Here is a 24326-nt window from a genome sequence, read left to right on the forward strand (position 1 = left end):
CAACCAGTAATGCTGAAGAAGCTAAAGTTGAACAGTTCTATGAAGACCTACAAGACCTTTTAGAACAAACACCCAAAAAAGATGTCCTTTTCATTATAGGGGACTGGAATGAAAAACTAGGAAGTCAAGAAACACCTGGGGTAATAGGCAAATTTGGCCTTGGAATACGGAATGAAACAGGGCAAAGGCTAATAGAGTTTTGCCAAGAGAATGCACTAGTCATAGCAAACACACTCTTCCAACAACACAAGAGAAGACTCTACACATGGACATCACCAGATGGTCAACACCAAAATCAGACTGATTATATTCTTTGCAGCCAAAGATGGAGAAGCTCTACACAGTCAGCAAAAACAAGACCAGGAGCTGACTGTGGCTCAGATCATGAACTCCTTATTGCCAAATTCAGACTGAAATTGAAGAAAGTAGGGAAAACCACTAGACCATTCAGGTATGACCTAAATCAAATCCTTTATGATTATACAGTGGAAGTGAGAAATAGATTTAAGGGCATAGATCTGATAGATAGAGTGCCTGATGAACTATGGACAGAGGTTCATGACATTGTACAGGAGACAGGGATCAAGACCATCCCCATAGAAAAGAAATGCAAAAAAGCAAAATAGATATCTGAGGAGGCCTTACAAATAGCTGTGAAAAGAAGAGAAGCAAAAAGCAAAGGAGAAAAGGAAGGATATAAGCATCTGAACACAGAGTTCCAAAGAATAACAAGGAGAGATAAGAAAGCCTTCTTCAGCGATCAGTGCAAAGAAGTGGAGGAAAACAATAGAATGGGAAAGACTAGAGATCTCTTCAAGAAAATTAGAGATACCAAGGGAACATTTTATTCAAAGATGGGCTCAATAAAGGACAGAAATGGTATGGACCCAACAGAAGCAGAAGATACAAGAAGAGGTGGCAAGAGTACACAGATGAACTGTACAAAAAAGAGCTTCACGACCCAGATAATCATGATGGTGTGATCACCGACCTAGAGCCAGACATCCTGGAACGTGAAGTCAAGTGGGCCTTAGAAAGCATCACTACGAACAAAGCTAATGGAGGTGATGGCATTCCAGTTGAGCTATTTCAAATCCTGAAAGATGATGCTGTGAAAGTGCTGCACTCAATATGCCAGCAAATTTGGAAAACTCAGCAGTGGCCACAGGACTGGAAACAGTTTTCATTCCAATCCCAAAGAAAGACAATCCCAAAGAATGCTCAAACTACTGCACAAGTGTACTCATCTCACACGCTAGTAAATAATGCAATAAATTCTCCAAGCCAGGCTTCAGCAATACGTGAACCTTGAACTTCCAGATGTTCAAGCCAGTTTTACGAAAGGCAGAGGAACCAGAGACCAAATTGCCAACATCTGCTGGATCATCGAAAAAGCAAGAGAGTTCCAGAAAAGCATCTATTTCTGCTTTATTGACTATGCCAAAGCCTTTGACTGTGTGGATCACAATAAACTGTGGAAAATTCTGAAAGAGATGGGAATACCAGACTACCTGACCTGCCTCTTGAGAAACCTATATGCAGGTCAGGAAGCAACAGTTAGAACTGGACATGGAGCAACAGACTGGTTCCAAATAGGAAAAGGAGTACATCAAGGCTGTATATTGTCACCCTGCTTATTTGCAGTGTATATCATGAGAAACGCTGGGCTGGAAGAAGCACAAGCTGGAATCAAGATTGCCCAGAGAAATCTCAATAACCTCAGATATGCAGATGACACCACCCTTATGGCAGAAAGTGAAGAGAAACTAAAAAGTCTCTTGATGAAAGTGAAAGAGAAGAGTGAAAAAGTTGGCTTAAAGCTCAACATTCGGAAAACTAACATCATTGCATCTAGTCCCATCACTTCATGGAAAATAGATGGGAAAACAGTGGAAACAGTGTCAGACTTTATTTTGGGGGGCTCCAAAATCACTGCAGATGGTGACTGCAGCCATGAAATTAAAAGACGCTTACTCCTTGGAAGGAAAGTTATGACCAACCTAGATAGCATATTGAAAAGCAGAGACATTACTTTGCCAACAAAGGTCCATCTAGTCAAGGCTATGACTTTTCCAGTGGTCATGTATGGATGTGAGAGTTGGACTGTGAAGAAAGCTGAGTGCCAAAGAATTGATGCTTTTGAACTGTAGTATTGGATAAGACTCCTGAGAGTCCCTTGTACTGCAAGGAGATCCAACCAGTCCATTCTAAAGGAGATCAGTCCTGGGTGTTCATTGGAAGGACTGATGCTGAAGCTGAAACTCCAATACTTTGGCCACCTCATGCAGGGAGTTGACTCATTGGAAAAGACTCTGATGCTGGGAGGGATTGGGGGCAGGAGGAGAAGGGGAGGACAGAGGATGAGATGGCTGGATGGACATGAGTTTGAGTAAACTCTGGGAGTTGGTGATGGACAGGGAGGCCTGGCGTGCTGCGATTCATGGGGTCACAAAGAGTCAGACATGACTGAGCGACTGAACTGAACTGAACTGAAGCATATCTTAGTGTCAAAGTTCTCCAAGGATGGAGCTTCTGGCCACTCTCTCTAGAAAATGCTGGATCTCTGACTGAAAGATCTCCGACAAGGTTTTTGCAAAATTAATTCAAGCATCAGATAGGTGGTAAGATTAGATAATTTTTGAAAATCCCTCTTAACCCCAAGATTCCAATATTCAAACACCTTTTTGTGGGGCAACATAGTTTTTGCTAAAGTTTTTTTCTAATAAAAACAACAGAAACAAATGGTTACCTTGGGGAGTGGAACCAAGGCTAGAAAATCGTCTATTTTCTTGCATGTTTGCTCTTTAGAGAGTTAATCTTCTTCCACGGGAATGTATTTATATCTGTTTGTCCTCTTCTATACTGACTGACTCTGCTATTTGCACATAGCGTGGTTTATCTTGTAAATGTAATAGTCCATCCAGCACTCTCCCTTTGTGAGAAATCCCTCTTTACTCTCATAAATTACATGAATGGATATGAAGCATACTTTCCTTTCTTCAATAGAGACTATTCCCAAAAGTAGCCTGAAACATGCCAAACATCTGCTCCTACACACAGTTCAATACATGATACTGATATGTATCATCACTGGGTGAATTCTGAATACAAGGCCAATTTAACACACTGCTGAACAACTCCTTCCTCCTCCCCTGGCCCAGTCACAGAAAGCTCAAGGAAATCAGAATAATTCTAATATTTGCCCAAATAAGCTATAACTAAGCAGGTGAATCTACTAAATTGAAAACCACAGTAGAGCATTCTAAAATCTAAATATAAATGAGATAAGTATAATGACAAATGTTTCTCTAATAAATATTTTAAATATATATAAGTACTTTACTCTCTGTTGTACTTTAATATTCACAGAGAATGCTTTTCCATATTGTGAATTGTTCTTGGAGTTGGGCAGACTTTATTGCCTGCTAAAGATCAGAAGGTGCAACTGTATACTCATTTTTTAATTCAACATATACTTTTCTATGTCTTTTCTAGCTGCTGGATATATCACCATGAAGAAAACAGATATGGTACCTGTTCTCATGGAGCTTACTTTCTAGTAGAAAGATTAGCCATAATAGGTAAACCGTTAATGGAAAAGATTATTTAAGTTATGAATTTTTTTTAGCTATGCTGCATGTGGGATCTTAGTTCCCTGACCAGAGAACCTCCTGCATTGGAAGTGCAGAGTCTTAACCACTAAATAGTCAGGGAAGTCCCTAAGTTATGAATTTTAATGCTAGAGTATCTTTCTTTCCGACTCATGGCAACAAGCTATTTTTGTTTCATTCAAGTGAGCCCAACACCACAGCCATCAGTCTGTTTTCCCTTGATGGTCTTCAGATGGAGAACACTGATGGTTTTAGGATTTCCTTAAATCTACTGGGGTTTTTTTTCAGTCTTCTTTTCTTTAGAATTTCTACCCACAATTTTTATTTTTTTATCTTAACACTTCTGATTTCAAAGTTTTGCTTAACTTTGCCCTTCCTTGAGGAAAAAGAGCTTGTATGTTCTCAGTATGAATCAAGACTTTTTTTCATTAAATAAAGATATTATTACAAACATATCCCAAACTAATTATCTTAAATTATCAAAATAACCATTCTCCACAGTACTGTTTACTGTTTTTTCTGCCTTTTTCTCATTTAACTGTCTACCCACAGCTTGAAAAAAAAAAAAAAATCTCGCCTGTATGCTTTATTCCATCATCAAGTGTTCTTCAGGCTTTCTAGTTTCAATGATCACATTTTTAGATGTGGCTACTCTTCACTACTTCTATTTCCATATAGTACAACAAACTACTCGACATTCCCTCTTGGAAAACCTCCACCCCCAGCTTCTTCACCTTGTCATTAGATCGCCTTAGTTTCACATGATTAGTTCTTGAACGAATATCTTTATTCTGTTCCCAGGGGGCCATACAGTCGAGTCTGTCACTACTTATACCTGAATGACTAAAACAACTTCCCCCAAAGGTTTAATATCTCAATTTCTCTCCCTTGCAATTGATCATGTACACTAAATCATAGTTAATCTTAAAACACTCTGCCATTGCCCCTCTCTGTCTTCTCTGCCCTGGGAGCAGCTCTTGCCACTGCCCCCACGCCCAGAAAATATATGCCTGCCCCAAGTTTATCTCTTTGCACTCACTGGTCAGGATTACCTCTCAGCTGCTGAGCCAACCACTCTCTGTGATGGTACTAACAGATGAGAGCTGCAGCTTGGCAGTCACATGTCCCCTGACCTTACTTATCCCTAATAGCAGCTTCCAAAATAGCACCATTTCAAGGGACATTGACACAGCAGCCAAGTTCATTTGGGTTGGAACTGCCACAGTCAGAGGGGCCTGGCTCTGGGGTAGGGATTAAGACTGTGTTTGGGAGCCTCAGCACTTGTTATGCCAAGAATCCATCTCTGAAGCTACAACTCTTCTCTGAAGCCATTCCGGGCTTTGCCCTCTTGGAGACCATGGGGGTCTTTTGCCTGAGGATGGCCTTTCTCATCCTCTTTGCCATGTGAAGGAGCTGTCTCCATCTTCCAGGGTTCTTTCTTCCACATCTTGTCTGTTCTGTATATTTATTTCCCTATACCTTTCCAAGCAGCCTGGGGGAAAAAAAATGGTCAACTCAAGGTTTGACAGAGAGAAAACAAATAGTAAATACTGTATGAATAAGAAAAATTATAGCCTGCCATTACCCTAGCTAGGAATGCACCTTGGCTCCCTAATACCTACAGAATCAAGTTTCTTTTTCATGAACTCAGTGCTTGGAAAAGATAATGCTGAAACTGAATAATTCTATTATTAAAGTGACCTTTTCATTTAGGAGGATTATAAATAACCTGCTTGGTCCCTGAAAACGATTTTGGATTTTTCAGGCTTATGTGCCATTGGCTTCTATGACTTAGGTACCTACCTATGTCTCCTCACATTATCTAGATAAAACTTTCCTAATTATCTTCCTCCCAAGTTTCTACCAAACTCCTTCCACACAGCACACACATGCGTGCACACACAAACACACAAAGGAAGGAAGAAAAAAAAAGCTTTTAGAAATAATTTACCGAGTTCACTGACATAAATGGGAGTTATAAGAAGCACAAGCAAACTATTTCAGCATTATTTTGGCCAAATGTATATACCTTTCCCATTTCCTTTACACCCACATGAAACCTTCACTATGTCTTTTTCCATAGGCTCCAGCTCAGTAGCTTGAATTACAGAATGACATTCTACAGGCAACTTTTGGTTCAACATCCGCAAAATAAAATCAGCTCAGCCTTTGAAGAGAGGATCTACTAGTGATTAATAAATTCACCACTCCCCAGGAGGATAAAAAATAAAAAGAACAAACTGATTACTTTGTTGTGATTTCAAACTAAATATTTATCTTCTATGTATTTTACTTGTCGAAAGAACAAGATTGCAATTTGAGTTTATTAGTAACTGAAGCAGAACTAATGAAAGATTCCTTATTAGCATGTTCTAGCTACCTTTTCAAAAACATCCATTTCTTCTTTCATGAAGATTAAACGTATGAAAGAAAATTCCAGTTTCTTTATTAGTATCATAACTAGCTCTAGCAATCAAGGGAAAGGAAGTTTCTCTTATCTTTCTGCCATGTTTTATTGTAGTTAAATTAATACTTGTAGTTGTATTATGTCTTTAATACAAGTTAACTGATGCTTAAAGTAACTAAAGTCCAACATTTTTCCCTTTTTTATAATTATTAGTTTCTATTATCATAAATGTACTAGACTCTGAGAAACTCTATAGACTTTTATATTTGCTATTTTTGCATTTTTCAAGATTCCCTAAAAACTATTCAAACTTATTAATACACATCAGTTCAGTTCAATTCAGTCGCTCAGTAGTGTCCGACTGTTTGCGACCCCATGAATCGCAGCACGCCAGGCCTCCCTGTCCATCACCAACTCCCAGAGTTCACTCAAACTCATGTCCATTGAGTTGGTGATGCCATCCAGCCATCTCATCCTCTGTCCTCCCCTTCTCCTCCTCTAATCCCTCCCAGCATCAGGGTCTTTTCCAATGAGTCAACTCTTTGCATGAGGTGGCCAAAGTATTGGAGTTTCAGCTTCAGCACCAGTCCTTCCAAAGAACACTCAGGACTGATCTCCTTCAGAATGGACTGGTTGGATCTCCCTGCAGTCCAAGGGACTCTCAAGAGTCTTCTCCAACACCACAGTTCAAAAGCATCAATTCTTTGGCGCTCAGCTTTCTTCACATTCCAATTCTCACATCCATACATGACTGCTGGAAAAACCATAGCCTTGACTAGACGGACCTTTGTTGACAAAGTAATGTCTCTGCTTTTTAATACACTGTCTAGGTTGATCATAACTTTCCTTCCAAGGAGTGAGTGTCTTTTAATTTCATGGCTACAATCACCATCTGCAGTGATTTTGGAGCCCCCCAAAATAAAGTCTGACACTGTTTCCACTGTTTCCCCACCTATTTCCCATGAAGTGATGGGACCAGATGCCATATATGTATATATAATATAATATACCTTAATATGCATAAGCAATCTCACTAGATGAGACCATAGTCAATCAATGCTTAACCCACTTCTCAATACCACTGTATAGGAGCTTCAGGTTATCAGAATTAACTTCATTGACTTGGAGAGTACAGAAGACATAAGTCATATTCCAGGTCACTGGCAAATAAGTGTGCTCAAATACTTCTGTATCTGTATGACAATATTTACTTAACAAACACATAGAGTACTTGCTATGTTCAAAGACTTTTATAAATGTAAATTCATTTACTCCTTCTAAAAACCTTGTGAGCTAGGTAGCATCATGATCCCCATTTATAAACAGAGAAACTGCAGCATAAATAGGTTAACGGTCTTGCCCAAGTCCACAGAGCTAATATAAGGAAAATTTACAATGTGAACCTAGCAATCTGGCTCCAGAATCTGAGCTCTTAAACGCTCTCTTAGGCTGCCTCTCCATCTTCAAAATTATTTGCATAGTTAGAATATAATTTCAATACTAAGGATATTAAAGGTTTTAATTTTGTGAAAAAAATAACATTTTCTTTTCATATCTGAAATCATTTCATGGCTGCTCTTACACAGACACCCAAGGTCTCCCTGATCCCCCACCACACTGGCTCAGGTGCCCTCTTGCACCATCCAGCTCTGTGCCTTCTCCTATGGCAGCACCTATCACGATTTCTGCATATTAAATACTATGTTCTTTCAGAGCAAGGAATTTTCATAGTTGCATCACAAACACGTACCTGTGCAGATAAAGCATTGTTACAAATCATCCAGCGGCCAGAGTTAAATGACTTCCTTATCAAGTTCTGACACTTGTAATAGCAGATTATGCCTTTGCAGATGGCTCAGTAGTGACGAATCTGCCTGACCCTGCAGGAGAGGCAGGCTCAATGCCTGGATCTGGAAGGTGACCTGGAGAAGGAAATGGCGCCCATTCCAGTATTCTTGCCTGGGAAATCCCATGGACAGAGGAGCCTCGCAGGCTACCATCAATGGGCTCACAAAAGAGTTGGACATGACCTAGAGACTAAACAACAATGACAAATAGATTTTTTCTCTTCACCCACGGGAACAGGCACACTCCAGTTTTAAAATTAGCCAATATGTGGACATAGGCTGGGCATTTGAAGGAAATGATACTGCAGAAAAACAGGTAAATGGATGGTCCACTTTCTTTTTGGCATAGGGCTTTCAAAATATGAGAGGCTTCGAACTTATCAACACTGGAGTTTCTCATCTGAAGAAGTGGCAGCTCAGTTGCACTGAGCATTTGATGCTAAAAGCCAAGGAATGTATACGAAGCTCCTCTGACAAAACACTACCATCCAAACCTCACAGCAAGCAGACAATCGCCAGCTAGCGCGTTGCTCTGCACAAGAAATGATGTTATGTCATTTTATGCAAAGGACATCAAAACAATTTGTCAGTTTAACAGAGGATTTAGATACACCAGGAGAAGGCTTTCACGTATCACTTTAAGCATTTCCAGGAAAAATTGCCGTAGAAGCTCTTAAGGCACAATAATTTGAACTTAACTAGACTTAACCAACACAAACTATAACTTTTCTAAAGTGTCTATAAGTTTAAGGATTTGTTAGAAGAGCTCTACTCACACTTCAAAAAGAAAGTTCTCCAGAGACATGGTGATTTATTTACTTTTGTCCAGCAACATTCACTCATCAGATTGTTAGTTATGTACCCTTAGTGCTAGGCACTCTACTCGGTGTACTTACATGAATCATTTTTCTGCCGATAAAACCATATTTTTAAATAGAGTTAATAATTTCCAGGTATTTTGTCAAATTTAACAACAGTAGATAATAAGTTTTCATAAACATGGGAATAAAGCAGAATTTCAATGGACACAATCCTACATTTTTTGCTGAATGCCAGGAACACATGTAGGTATGTGTCAGCTTATACATGTAGTTTGAGTGTTCTGATTAACTATCCATTTGGCATTTTTGCCTAATTTGATCAGTCAGTTTCATTGAAATAGTCAAACTGACTTTAGCGTGTAGACAGGGATGGCTGCAGGTCCATAACATGAGAGAGCTGAATGGACATCAGAAGACCAACTTCCCTGGACCACAAGCTTCTGAGCATAAGAACCATGACTTCTATGGTTCTGGGGCTGGATGCATTTCCCAGCACAGGCCAGGAATCAATATATTAGTGCTTGAATAAATGACCCCACATAACCTCTTTCAAACCTATGAAATTATTTCCCATTTAAAAAAATTTCCAGAGATACCAGACATGAAAATGGCCACTCGGCCGTTACTGTTATAATATTAACCCTTCCTAAAGGCAGAGATCATATTGAGGCTCTTAAAGCAAAATGATTTGAAACTAACTAGATTCATGAACCAAGGCAAAGTATAACTTTACTAACAGCTATTCACTTCAGTGAGATTTCCTTAATGCTCTTAACTTTTCATCCCTGATTCTGTTTTATTTGGGGTTTTGGTTTTTTACCTTTTGGTTATCTTTTGAGGGTACTCTAATTATTGTTAGAAGCTGACAAAATAATAAATTATAACTCTGCTCCTTGGTAACCAGCTTAAATTCTTTTAACAATACATGATTATTCAAGCTTATTTTATTCAAGCTTATTCTTCAAAATATTGGTAATATGATAATATGAAATGTGCACCCCCCACCATACTGTCGGTACCCTTTCTACTACAATACATGTCTGCATAATCTGTTAACTAAACTCTAAGCTACAGCAGGGTCCAGGTTCCCATCCCTTTTTCTTACCATCTCTGACAGGTTACACATGACAGTACTCCAGAAACATGTTGGAGAAAGAAATAGAATACTGCAAATCAAGGACCAGGAGCTAGCAAAGAAAAGTGTCCCAAAGCTCTCTGATGGAAAACTGAATTACAGATTCTACAAGAAGCAAAATATTCTCTTTTACTCTCCCTCTTTTAATCATCACTTTTAAAACTTGTGCATCATCATAATCAAATTCCACTAGTGCTAACCTGACGGTGTCAACATTTTGATGTATTTATCGGGCAAACCCAAGAGCCATTCTTGGGCCCTAGCCACCTTCTTCTGTGGTTAGGAACCCTAACGGTTACTTTTCCTGCTTCTCTTGTAGCCAAGGATTCTCATGTGGCACAGTTCTAGCTGGCACTACCACTTGCCTGGTCTTCCTATCCTGACATATGACGTCTAAACCTGCATTGTGCACAATGCAACCATGAAACAAACAAAAAAAAAAAAGTGAAAATGAAAGGCCAGCTTGTTGGGAACCGTAAAAGCAAAGATAACAGCATTATTGAACTATGCAAGCAAACCAATGTAAGCAATCTGCTTCTTTCAGGAAACTTGATATGAGGAAAAGATTTTTATTTGTGTAAGCCACTGTTAACATCAAATGCCTTTCAACTGAGTCATCAATTAAGACAGTTATGGTTTAAATCCCAATTCTGCCTTTTATTAACTATCTGACTTTGGGCAAATTACTGAACATCTCTAAGCTAAGTTTCTCATCTGTATAATGGACACAAGTATAACTGCCATTAGAGGATTGTTGTTAATTATTGTGAGAAATATGAAATAACCCATGTAATTAGCAGAACTTTAATATTACTCTCAAACATTGAAGAGATATATATACTAATACTAAAATATAAACACATACAAATATTTTTAAAGTAAATTCTGTGTCTTTTCTCCTTCCAAAAAATTGCATATAAAAATTAAAGATTTAGGGTGGTAGAGAATTCAACTTTTTTTAAATAATTTTCACTCTATATCTCTTTTAGGTCAAGACATCTACAATTAGCATTAAAATGTATAAATACACTTGTGTAATTGCATTAGGTGGTACCATAATTACTATAATTAAAATTTTTTGTTCTAGTTATTGTCATAGAAAAACAAACCGCTTCCTCAAGCCTAAGGATAGACTGGAATGGCTCATGGTAACTCTCAACTTGCTTTTACCATCTCACCCAGAAACCCAAGTCATTGTGAATCTTTACCATTTCATTTAGTAGGATATTTTCAGAATATTCAACCATTTCTTTTGGATCACTAAAGAAAACAACAGGTCTCTGGGTTTTGTTTCCCCTTGTTTTAGTCATAAGCATTTCAGCTTCACCTCAACAAGATCATCATTCCAAATGCTTCTCTTTGGAAGCTTTATCTTGCAAGGTTAATAAAAGACAGTGTTCCTAAGCCTAGAGATTTTCCATTTATAGCTTTCCATTAAGATTCTTAAAGGTAGATATTATTCCAATTAAATATTTAAAGGTAGATCCTTTTATGAAATAGCTTTTTTATTAATTCAAAAAGAGATAATTATTTATACTTCTAAATCCTTTCTAATAGGATTTGAATTGACCTACAACAAAAGACATAAATAGATCAAGATGGAAATAAATCAAAACATACCACAGTACTAGAAAAGTAGATGCAAATATAAAATCATCATTGGTGTGATTATGCACAACATTCAGCTCTGAGCTTCCCTGAGACTAAGAAGAAAATGGAAATATAGTTGATTAAGCAATTTCTCACAACTTTATAGAGCAGAGCTGTAATACTTTTATATACTGATTCCGAGTGTGGCCTTGGTACTAAATTGCATTAGGAATTTATCTTATGGGTCTTTTTTCAAGGAAAATTGAGTTTCATAATATTCAGTATTTTCATCAATGAGGTTCACTAGCTGCTTTGAACTCCAATAAAAGTCAATAGCATGACATTATGCCAGTAATTTTTAAATTATTTTTAGCTGTGGAACCAGGGAAATAAAATATTATGCAGCAGCTCATATATAACATGGACAAATAAGAACTGCTCTAATTGAAACAGAATTAAAGGGCCTGAAGCTAGCATAATCACTTGACTACAGACTCTGGGTAAGGAAAAAGCCTGTGTAGCCAACAAACTGATCATATTAGTTACAAATATTAAAATGGAAATAAAATGTCCTGCAGCTAATATCACATTTAATGGTAAAAGATTGCATATCCTCTCCCTATGACTGGGCACAAGGCAAGAATGTCTACCCACATCAGTGCCACTCTACCTGACACAGGAGGCTCTAGCCAGTACAGTCAAGAAAGGGAATGTGGGAGGGAGGAAATACCAGGAACACAGATAGAAAAAGAAAAAGCAAAACTATCTTTACTCACAATCAATCCGATTGAGTACTGGGTGTATAGAAAATCTTAAAAAAAAAAAAAAAGCCACTAGAGCTAAGCAAGGTTGTAGTATACAAGATCAACACCAAAAGAATCATTACTTGTATTTCTATATACAAACAGAGAATTGGAAATGAAACAAAAATACATTTATGATAGCATCAAAAAACTATGAAATACTAAAATTTAACAAAATGTGTACCCAAGTAGGATACTTAAAATTATAAAATATACTGAGAAAAATTAAATAAGTCTTAAGGAAGTTGCTGAAGACTAAATTGTATACCTCCCACTTAAATTCATATGTTGGAGCCCCAGTTTCCAATGTAATGGTATTTGGTAATGGGACCTTTGGGAGGTAACTGGGTTTAGATGAAACAATGAGGCTGAAGCTCTTATGATGAAATTAGAGCCCTTATAGAAGGGAAAACATGAGAGGGCTTATTTCTCTCTCTCTACACACAACACAAGAGGGTCATACAAGCATACAGCAAAATGGCAGCTGCCTTTAAGTCAAGCTAAAGAAGCCTCAGCATAAAAACTACTTTGCTAACTTGATGTTGGTCTTCCCAGCCTACAGAACTGTAAGAAAAAAAAATTCTGTTTTTTAAGGCATCCAGTCTATGGTATTTCATTATGGCAGCCCATGCTATGACAGAGATATTACCATGTTCACGGGTCAGTTGGCTCAACATTGTTTATCAGTTCACTCAAAATTGTTCTACAAATTCACCACAATCTCAATTAAAATCCCAGCAGGCCCATAAGAAAGAAAGTGAAGTCGCTCAGTCGTGTCCAACCCTTTGCGACCCCATGGACTGTTGCCTACCAGCTTCCTCCATCCATGGGATTTTCCAGGCAAGAATACTGGAGTGGGTTGCCATTTCCTTCTCCAATATAGGTCAGCAATTCCATTCCCAGATATATACCTAAAATAATTGAAAACAACTGCTAAAACAGATACGTTTATGTCAGTGTTCACTGCAGCATCATTGACAATAGCCAAAAGTTAGAAACAACTCAAGTGTCCCATCCACAGATGAATGGATAAACAAAATGTGGCACATTTACATAATGGAATATTATTCAGACATAAACTGGAATGAAATTTGATACATGCTACAATATGAATGAATCCTGAAAACATTAAGTGAAATAAGTCAGTCACAAAAGAACACATAATATATGATTCCATTTATGTGTGATGCCTAGAACAGGCAAATTCATAGAGGAAGAAAGCAGATTAGAGATCACCAAGGGCTGGGGAGTATTGAGTATTACCCCTTAATGGGTACAGACTTTCTGTTTGGGGTCATGAAAAATTTCAGAAATAGTGGTAATAGTTGCATAACATTGTGAATGTAATTGATGTCATTGAATTGTATACCTTAAAATGGTTAAAATAGCAAACATTATGTTTTATATATTTTACCACAATAAAAAAAAATATTTACAAAAGAAAATCCTAGGAAGTTTTTTTTTTTTTTTTTTTTGTAGAAAACAAGTTGATTGTAAAATATACATGACTATATAAAGGACCTAGAACAGCCAAAATCACTTTGAAAAGAGTAACTAAGTTGAAGAACTAATACTACCTGATCTGAAGACTCACACTAAGGCTACAATAATCAAGATAGTATAGTATTAGATATGTAGCTCCAATATGATCTATATAGATATATAGATCAATGGAGGAGAACTGAGTATCTAGAAGTAGATTCACATACAATCAATTAATTTTTGACAAGATGCCAAGGTAATTCAATACTGAGAGGAGTCTTTCCAGTGAATGGTGAAGAACATCTGGATGTGCACATGAGTAAGTGAACTTTGAGCTTTCCTCAGATTATACATCAAATTAACTCAAAATGGATCATAGACATAAATATAAACACCAAAACTATAAATCTTCCTAAAGGAGAAAACTTTGCAAAAATCAAGAATTAAGCAAGTGAATTTCACCAAAATTAAAATCGAATCTTGAGAAACCCCATTAAGAAAATAAAAAGCTAAGCACCAAAATGGGAGGGACCAGGGTGAAGTGCTACACATATATGTATCTATATATGCTGCTACTGTTCAGTCACTAAGGTGTGTCCAACTCTGTGACTCCATGGACAGCAGCCCACCGGACTCCTCTGTCCATGGGATTTCCCAGGCAAGGATACTGGAGTGGGTTGCCATTTCCTTCTCCAGGAGATCTTCCCAACCCAGGAATTAAACTTGAGTCTTCTGCTTGGAAAGTGGATTCTTTACCACTGAGCCACCTGGGAAGCCATGTATATATGTGTGTATATACATATATACAAGTATATATACACACATGTATACATGTACACACATATGTGTGTATAAACCATATGTATGTAAATGTACGAATACTTTCACATGTATGTATATATGTGAATATATATACGAATGTGCATATATATGAATTTTTGCATTTATAAATTCATATATATGAATTGATGTGCGTGCATGTGTATCTGACTAAGGACTTGTATCTAGAACTTAATAAGACAACAAAAACCTATCATATAAAATTATCAAAAGGTTTGAACACTTTATAAAAGAAGATACACAAATGGCAACTAAGTACATCAAAAAATGCATAACTACATCAGTCAAAAGAAAAGTGCAAATTTAAACCACATTAACATACCATTGCAAACCCATCAGAATGGCTAAAAATTTAAAAACTGGATCAAGTCTCATGCAATGCTGTTGGGACAATAAAGTGGTATAATTACTTTGTAAAGCAATTTGGAAGGTTGCTATAAAGTTCAACACACATCTGTCATATGACCCAACAATCCAAAGAACGATTAAACCATATGCCTACTCTAGAAGAATATCCATGGCAGATTTACTCTTAGTAGCCAAAAAGCTGGAAACCAAACCAACTATCCATCAATAAGTGAATAGATAAACAACTTGTGAAACACACATTCAATGGACTACTACCTAACATTAAAATATATAGACCATTTTACTATTGTTACATGCAATGACATAGATTAATTTCAAAAACATTTTGCTGAGCAAAAGAAGACATATACACTATATCATTCCATTTATACAGAATTTCAGTACAAGCAAAACTATTTTAAAATGACAGAAAATAGTTCAGTGTTTGCCCAGGATTGTGGCTAGTGAGAGAGAGGGATGACTGCAAGGTGGCATGAGAGAACTTTTTGGGGTCGTGGGATCGTCCTGTACCTTGACCGTGATGATGATCACACAGATACGTGTTGTTCATCACTAAGTCGTGTCAGACTCTTTGCAACCCCATGGACTCGGCAACATACCAGGTTTCCCTGTCCTTTACTATCTTCCAGAGTTTGCTCAAATATATGTCCATTGAATTTGTGATGCCGAAATTCATTGAGCTTTATACTCAGAATCGGAGAAGGCAATGGAAAATCCCATAGACGGAGGAGCCTAGTAGGCTTCAGTCCATGGGGTTCCGAAGAGTCGGACACGACTGAGCAACTAAAACTGAACTAAAGTTCAGTTTGAGATTAAACAAAATCCTGAGTCACTAGCAAAATCAAGGGCAAGCTCTCTCTTATGCCCAGCTGAGAAAGGTCCACATTCTTTTCCACCAGCAGTGAACATATTTCAGGTCAACAGCTCAAGAGCCAGGAGCCAGACTATGAGGCATTTTCCTCCTGGAAGAAGATAGCTGCTCTGGCAGTGAGTACTTGAGACAGGACTCAGAAAACCTTTGTTAAGGCCAGCTCTCCAGAAGGTATATTCTTTAGTAAACTATTTTATCTGTGAATGGTTTGAGCTTTGTGCTTTTTTGTCACTTCCATTGCTTACCTACCCAGGACCATCCACTGATTCTCAATTCCTCACCTTCAAGATAGACCAGAAATTATTTTAAAACATTGAAAGCATAACAAAACTGGTGGTTTATATTTTATTTGCACAGATAAAAATTCATCCTGTTCCCTAAATTTCTTAATAAAGTTCATTTTCAATGATGATGATACTGTCACTTTCTAATTCTAATATTAATATTATGGTTCTCAAACACTTCTGGATCTTAACCAAATCTTCAGAAGTCTATGATGGGCCTGAAACCAGAGTCCAAGGATTTGGATTTTAACATCTCCCTAATGCTTCTAGTGTAGATAGCCTTCAAACACAGTCAGAAACACCACTCTCACGGGTTCCCTATTTCATAGCTTTGCCGGAGACACTTAAATTTTTATTTTTCCAACTAGGTTGGAGTGAGTTGACAGGCTAGATACTAATCAAAATATATAATCAAAGTCAATTTAGTCACTATATATTTTCTTCAAATATGTCTCTCATGAAGACATAACAAGATTATTTTTGTGTGGAGTAATATATATATATGATTTCTGACCTTGCTTCTGTTAAACAAATCTTAAATACAAATCGCATGGATTCTATAAATAACATAGTCCTAGGAAAACAACCTATAAAGAATCTTTATACTTAACACTTAGAGAATGGCAACATGGACTGCTTAAAAGCATATGAAAGAGCTTGCTGTTACAGATTAAATTTCTTCTGAGAAAAAGTGTGAACTCTTATAGGTGGCATCCAGATGGGGAATTAGTCCTTTCTCACTCACAGAAAGAAAGTCAAGAAAACCTTTTCTACACAGTGGAAGAAAGGGAAGATAATCTGTGCCAAGAAATTTTGCACTCTATGCATTGGAAGAGTGTTGCAAAGCTTGGAAGCAGCCCATATTAGGTGTAACCGTGTCATGTCAAATAGAACAGATAACTAAACTACAGAAACTGAATTGATGAAGAAGCAATATTTCAAAGTCTAAACTTTGAACAAAGATAGACAGATTTTATGACTATGTCTGGTTTTGCTCTTAAAAATGACCAATGCAACGTGAACCCACATGGGTCAACATGCAATGCAGAAGATGATGAGTTATGGATACAAGTCCTTTGTCATATACATATGCACACACATCAATTCATATATATATATATATATATATATGAATTTATATATATAAATTCATATAAGTACATTCATATATATACATGAATCTCCAGAAGAGAACTAGGATGACAATAGAAGATCAGTCACAACTCGCCAGAGACCCTCCTAGCCTCTCATGGTTAAGGATTCACTGACTTGATGGACATGAGTTTGAGCAAGCTCTGAGAGTGGGTGATGGATAGGGAAGCCTGGCATGCTGCAGTCCATGGGGTCAAAGAGTTGGACATGACTGAGTGACTGAACTTACTGAACTCCTTAATGAGTCAAACTAACAGTTAACCCCAGAACAATATGTAGTCACATCTGAATGCAATTGTTTATAGATTTTTTTTGTTTATATATGTGTGTGTGTGCTAGTTAGTCGTGTCCGACTCTCTGCAACCATATGGACTGTAGCCCACCAGGCTCCTCTGTCCAGTGTGACATCCCATTCTCAGTTATTCCTGTTAAAGACTTTATAGCCACTTTCACTGATAAGAAAAAGTATTCCAACTAGGTGAATCCAATCAACAACTGTGATAACAGAATCTCTTTTTATTAGTGGCTCTTTTAAAATTTTAAAATTTGTTGTGAGTGCTTTAATCTAAAAAATAAATTATTTGAATATGAATTCAATTAAACAACTCAGAAAAGGCCTGCACAAGTTTGGAAACAAATTGATGGTCATTTTTAAATAATTAAATTAATAATATAACAAACACATTAGTAAGATCAAAGAACCTAGTAGATAAAGATAAAAATTAAATTACTGACTAAGGGAAACATTTGAGAAAATCAAATGAATGCAGAGAAAAAATATAAAACCTAACACAATTATAAGAAAAATAACATATATAGAAGGCAGAAAAGGTAGATACATGCAACAGAAAAATATCCAAAGATATGGTGCAACTAAACTTCTCTGATAATTAAGGGGAAAAGAAATAATCTGTATATTGAAAGCACACAATGTCAATTCCAAGAAAAAATTGATAAGCAATGATCACCTGTAAGAAAGACCTTTGGCTACAAATTTTCCCCCAACTTCAAGGGTAAAGAAAAATAACTCAGTTATCAGTTCTTGCTGTCTATTATTCTACCTTCACACATATATTTTTTTAGGATGATAACCATCAAAATTATAATGACTATTTCTGGGAGTAGAATTTGAGGTGGGCAATCACATTTTTCTTTGCACCTTTCTCTATTGTTCTTATATTTATAATGAACATATACTACTTTTACAAAAGAAAAACATTATGAAAGGAAGGATGGGAGGAAGGAAGGAAGAAGGGATGCAGGGAGGAAAAAGACTATGGATGTGCAAGGTACTATTTTATCACTTTTAAGAAACACCTGGAGTAACAGGCAAATTTGGCCTTGGAATACACAATGAAGCAGGGCAAAGACTAATAGAGTTTTGCCAAGAAAATGCACTGGTCATAACAAACACCATCTTCCAACAACACAAGAGAAGACTCTACACATGGACATCACCAGATGGTCAACACCGAAATCAGATTGATTATATTCTTTGCAGCCAAAGATGGAGAAGCTCTATACAGTCAGCAAAAACAAGACCAGGAGCTGACTGTGGCTCAGACCATGAAATCCTTATTGCCAAATTCAGACTTAAATTGAAGAAAGTAGGGAAAACCACTAGACCATTCAGGTATGACCTAAATCAAATTCCTTATGATTATACAGTGGAAGTGAGAAATAGACTTAAGGGCCTAGATCTGATAGAGTGCCTGATGAACTATGGAATGAGGTTTATGACATTGTACAGGAGACAGGGATCAAGACCATCCCCATGGAAAAGAAATGCAAAAAAGCCAAATGGCTGTCTGGGGAGGCATGACAAATAGCTGTGAAAAGAAGAGAAGCAAAAAGCAAAGGAGAAAAGGAAAGATATAAGCATCTGAATGCAGAGTTCCAAAGAATAGCAAGAAGAGATAAGAAAGCCTTCTTCAGCGATCAATGCAAAGAAATAGAGGAAAACAACAGAATGGGAAAGACTAGAGATCTCTTCAAGAAAATCAGAGATACCAAAGGAACATTTCATGCAAAGATGGGCTCAATAAAGGACAGAAATGGTATGGACCTAACAGAAGCAGAAGATATTAAGAAGAGATGGCAAGAATACACAGAAGAACTGTACAAAAAAGATCTTCACGACCCAGATAATCACGATGGTGTGATCACTGACCTAGAGCCAGACATCCTGGAATGTGAAGTCAAGTGGGCCTTAGAAAGCATCACTATGAACAAAGCTAGTGGAAGTGATAGAATTCCAGTTGAGCTATTCCAAATCCTGAAAGATGATGCTGTGAAAGTGCTGCACTCAATATGCCAGCAAATTTGGAAAACTCAACAGTGGCCACAGGACTGGAAAAGGTCAGTTTTCATTCCAATCCCAAAGAAAGACAATGCCAAAGAATGCTCAAACTACCACACAATTGCACTCATCTCACACGCTAGTAAAGTAATGCTCAAAATTCTCCAAGCCAGGCTTCAGCAATATGTGAACCGTGAACTTCCTGATGTTGAAGCTGGTTTTAGAAAAGGCAGAGGAACCAGAGATCAAATTGCCAACATCTGCTGGATCATGGAAAAAGCAAGAGAGTTCCAGAAAAACATCTATTTCTGCTTTATTGACTATGTCAAAGCCTTTGACTGTGGATCACAATAAATTGTGGAAAATTCTGAAAAAGATGGGAATACCAGACCACCTGACCTGCCTCTTGAGAAATCTGTATGCAGGTCAGGAAGCAACAGTTAGAACTGGACATGGAACAACAGACTGGTTCCAAATAGGAAAAGGAATACGTCAAGGCTGTATATTGTCACCCTGTTTATTTAACTTATATGCAGAGTACATCACGAGAAACGCTGGACTGGAAGAAACACAAACTGGAATCAAGATTGCGGGGAGAAATATCAATAACCTCAGATATGTAGATGACACCACCCTTATGGCATAAAGTGAAGAGGAACTAAAAAGCCTCTTGATGAAAGTGAAAGTGGAGAGTGAAAAAGTTGGCTTAAAGCTCAACATTCAGAAAACGAAGATCATGGCATCCGGTTCTGTCACTTCATGGGAAATAGATGGGGAAAAAGTGGAAACAGTGTCAGACTTTATTTTTCTGGGCTCCAAAATCACTGCAGATGGTGACTGCAGCCATGAAATTAAAAGACGCTTACTTCTTGGAAGGAAAGTTATGACCAACCTAGATAGCATATTCAAAAGCAGAGACATTACTTTGCCAGCAAAGATTCGTTTAGTCAAGGCTATGGTTTTTCCTGTGGTCATGTATGGATGTGAGAGTTGGACTGTGAAGAAGGCTGAGTGCCGAAGAATTGATGCTTTTGAACTGTAGTGTTGGAGAAGACTCTTGAGAGTCCCTTGGACTGCAAGGAGATCCAACCAGTCCATTCTGAAGGAGATCAGCCCTGGGATTTCTTTGGAAGGAATGATGCTAATGCTGAAACTCCAGTACTTTGGCCACCTCATGGGAAGAGTTGACTCATTGGAAAAGACTCTGATGCTGGGAGGGATTGGGGGCAAGAGGAGAAGGGGACGGCAGAGGATGAGATGGCTGGATGGCACCACTGACTCGATGGACGTGAGTCTGAGTGAACTCCGGGAGTTTGTGATGTACAGGGAGGTCTGGCGTGCTGCGATTCATGGGGTCACAAAGAGTCGGACACGACTGAGCAACTGATCTGATCTGATCTGAACCCCCACGCCCAAAAAAAAGAATAGGACAAAAGAGGAGGAAGAAGAGAAAGAAAGAAAAAATAATCATCCATTTTGTATTGATCACAAATCATGTATGTGAATTCTTGGGAACATCTGCTTATATCTGATATATTTTAGAATTTTACTCAGTGATTTTGCCTGATATTTGTCTCTAATTTAGAGTATCTGAAAGAGAACTCCATACATATAGATACCCAACTATGCTACTGATTAAAAGAGGTGTGTGTTCCCTAAATATTTACATTCCACTCTAGGAGAACGCAGAAATAATTTAGTGTGCCTGTTGCTTTCCCATTGGAACATACTCTTCCTTAACAAAACCATTCTGGATCATTTTCTACATCCAATTATCTTTTCTACTAGATCTCTGGTAGAATGTCAATTCCCCGAAGACATCGGCTGTGCTGTCTCTTTGTTTCAGATAATGCATGGCTTTGCATGGTGGAAGTACTGAAAATAAAAAATAAAATTGTAAGCTAATTGACAGTTATGGTGATGATATTGTTTCAAACCCCTAAGGCCAGGCTGTGAACTGTCTTGAACAGATATATCTCCAAACATCTGATATTTGTAAGTAGTAGATCTAAGTGACTTTGCCAAGAACAATTCTGTTTGCAATGAGTCTCTTAGAATTATCTACTACCTTCCCATTTCCTCTCTTGGCATTTCACTTAGAATTTTAGCAACTGGCTCACTGGGAACCTCTCTTCCACTATGCCAGGCATTATTTTTAGTAAGCTGAATATGCCTTGTTTTCTTTCTCCCCTGTGCTCATTTAGCCAACACCAAACCCTACCTACTCCCCACTTGCACCCCAGGACCTGAAAGTGGCTGGGAAAAAAAGCCACACACTTGAGTTACCTGATCTCATTTCAACTTTTAAGGAACAATTTTAAGAAAATCATTCCTTTTATAAAATAAATGATGACCGTAAATCTCAAGAAACACCTCATCACCATTCAGCATCTTTCTGTGCTTTTATTGTAAGTTCATTTCCTACTCTACCAAGAATTTATTTTATGTACTTTTCTTCTCATATCAAGCCCTCAGTACTCTCCCTCTGCCTCTCACTCTGGGCTGATGACCTTGATTTCTAGTTCACTGAAAAATGCAAAGGAATCAGAAGAAAAGATCCTCATTTTCTTATCACTGAATCTTCCAACCTTATTTCACATGACCCATACACTTGGTCTTTCTTCCCCATACAATGGAGGACCTCTCCTTGATCCATTTAAACCAGTGCCCTGGATTCCATTCCTTCTCCCCTATTGATAAATGCTGTTACTGAAATTCTACCCTCCTTTTCTGCTCCCTCTTCATATTCCCCTCTCTCAACTGGGTCATTTCCATCAGCCTGTAAACCACTTATAAAAAGTCTCTAATCTTGAAAAGCAAACAAACAAAACTCCCTTGACCCTATTTGCCCTCCAGCTTCTGCCCAATTCTTTGCTTCTCCTTTGGGAAAGAGTATCTCTACTTACTCCCATTCTCTCTTTAATCAACTCCAATCAAGCTCAGCCTCCACCTCTGCCACAGAGCTGTTCAAATCAAGGTCAATAACAGCCTCTATTTTGCTACATCTGTCTCCAAATTATTCAACCTCTCAAAAGTGTTAACTTTATGGATAATAGCTTTGTTCTTGAAACACTTGGTTCACTCAGCTTCCAGGAAAGGATGCTTTACTGGTTTTCCTCTCAATTCTTCAGTGTTTTTTTTCTGTTTCCATTGCTGGCTCCACCTGTTCTAGATGTTAGCATCCTCAAGAGCTCAGGCCTTGGCTGTCTTTCCTTCTATACTTACTTCTTCCTAGATAATCTCATCTAGTTCCATGATACTATATAATTACCAATAGGCTAAATATTCCCAAATCACACAGATATTATATGGTCCTCATATTCCATATTCGAATCTTTGTATTCTATGTCCAGGCTTCAATCTGTTCCCCAAGCTCACAATTCTTGGTGTCCTACAGCTTCCTACTCAAATCTCCACTAAGTGGTCTAATAGACTCTTATACTAATGGCCAAAGAAAAATTCTTTCTGTCTTCTGCAAGTTCTGAACCTCCCCCAGTTACGTCCATCTCAGTTACCAGCACCAGGACCAAAGTGAAACCATTTGTTATTCATAATTTTGATCAGTATATAATTTTAACTATCCCTTTCCCTCAATCGCAAAGAGTCGGACACGACTGAGCGAATGAACTGAACTGAGCTTCCCTCAATCCTGATTCATCTCATCAGCAAATTCTGTGGGCTTTGTCTTCATAAATCCAACATTTATCGTCACTTCCAATGCTATCACATTTGCCCAAACTACATCATTTTTCATGTGGACAACGGCAGTGCTTCCTAACTGGTCTCCCTGTTTTCATTCTTACCTCTCTATATTCCATTCTCCATTGAATAGTCAAATTGAGCTTTTAAAAACAGAGATTAGATTGTATTATTCCCCTTTGAAAACTGTAATTGGTATCCATCCATTGATACTTTTTTGAACCTAATTCACATAATTCCTTTTTTTATTGGAATACAATTGCTTTATGATGTATGTTAGTTTCTGCTGTACAACAAAGTGAATCAGCTATATGTATACATATATATGCCCTCCACCTCGACCTCCCCTCCCCATCCTCTCACCTAGGCCATCACGGAGAAGCAGGCTGAGCTTCCCGTGCTGTGCAGCAGGTTCCCACTAGCAATCTGTTTTGCACACAGTTGAGTATACACGTCAGTGCCTCTCTCCCAGTTCATCCCACCCTTCCCTTCTCCCCGCCCCATGTCTGCATATCCATTCTCTATGTCTGCATCGCTATTCCTGTCCTGAAAATAGGTTAATCTGTACTATTTCTTTTTTTTTTTTTAGATTCCATATATAGTAACCATCTATTGACTCAACAGAATTTAAGAGTCAAGAGTCATGACTCATAGGGTTCCACATAATCTGGCCTTTCCTAACCATGTGGAACTCATTTCCTGATCACTCCATTATATTCCTGCCTCAAAAACATACTAAATCTCCATCTCTCAGGACATTTCCAATGCTGTCTCCTGAAATTCTCTCCTGTAACATCTTCTCATATATGCATCCTTTATATCACTCAGATATCCTCTTAAATCACTCAGATATCCTCTTCAGCATCACTGTTGCAGTGAGGTCTTGTCTGACCAGACTATGTAAAACTGTGATGTTTTACACAATCATTCTAAGTTCCTTTTTTCTGCTTTCTTTTCTTCATAGCACCTACCAATGTTTATGAGATGTATTCACCATTAGAATGTAACTCCCATCCTGCACCATCTTGCCTCTGACTGACTCAAAGAAGCATTCTTCTAGAAAATCTCAGAAAAACTTGGATTGAAAAAAAAAGTGGAAGAAGAAAAAGAAATATG

The 24326-nt window shown here is 37.8% G+C and overlaps 1 protein-coding gene and 1 pseudogene across 1 annotated transcript in view; one reads left to right on the plus strand and one right to left on the minus strand.

The window, feature by feature from the left end:
* LOC129658798 (ATP synthase F(0) complex subunit C2, mitochondrial-like) overlaps positions 1–5019 on the plus strand; it is a 77152-nt pseudogene extending 72133 nt beyond the window's left edge.
* GRM8 (glutamate metabotropic receptor 8) overlaps positions 1–24326 on the minus strand; it is an 857461-nt gene that overhangs the window by 585382 nt on the left and 247753 nt on the right. The gene's annotated exons all lie outside the window — the stretch shown is intronic.

The sequence above is a fragment of the Bubalus kerabau genome, chromosome 8 (assembly GCF_029407905.1).
Source record: "Bubalus kerabau isolate K-KA32 ecotype Philippines breed swamp buffalo chromosome 8, PCC_UOA_SB_1v2, whole genome shotgun sequence".
NCBI classification, from domain to species: domain Eukaryota; kingdom Metazoa; phylum Chordata; class Mammalia; order Artiodactyla; family Bovidae; genus Bubalus; species Bubalus kerabau.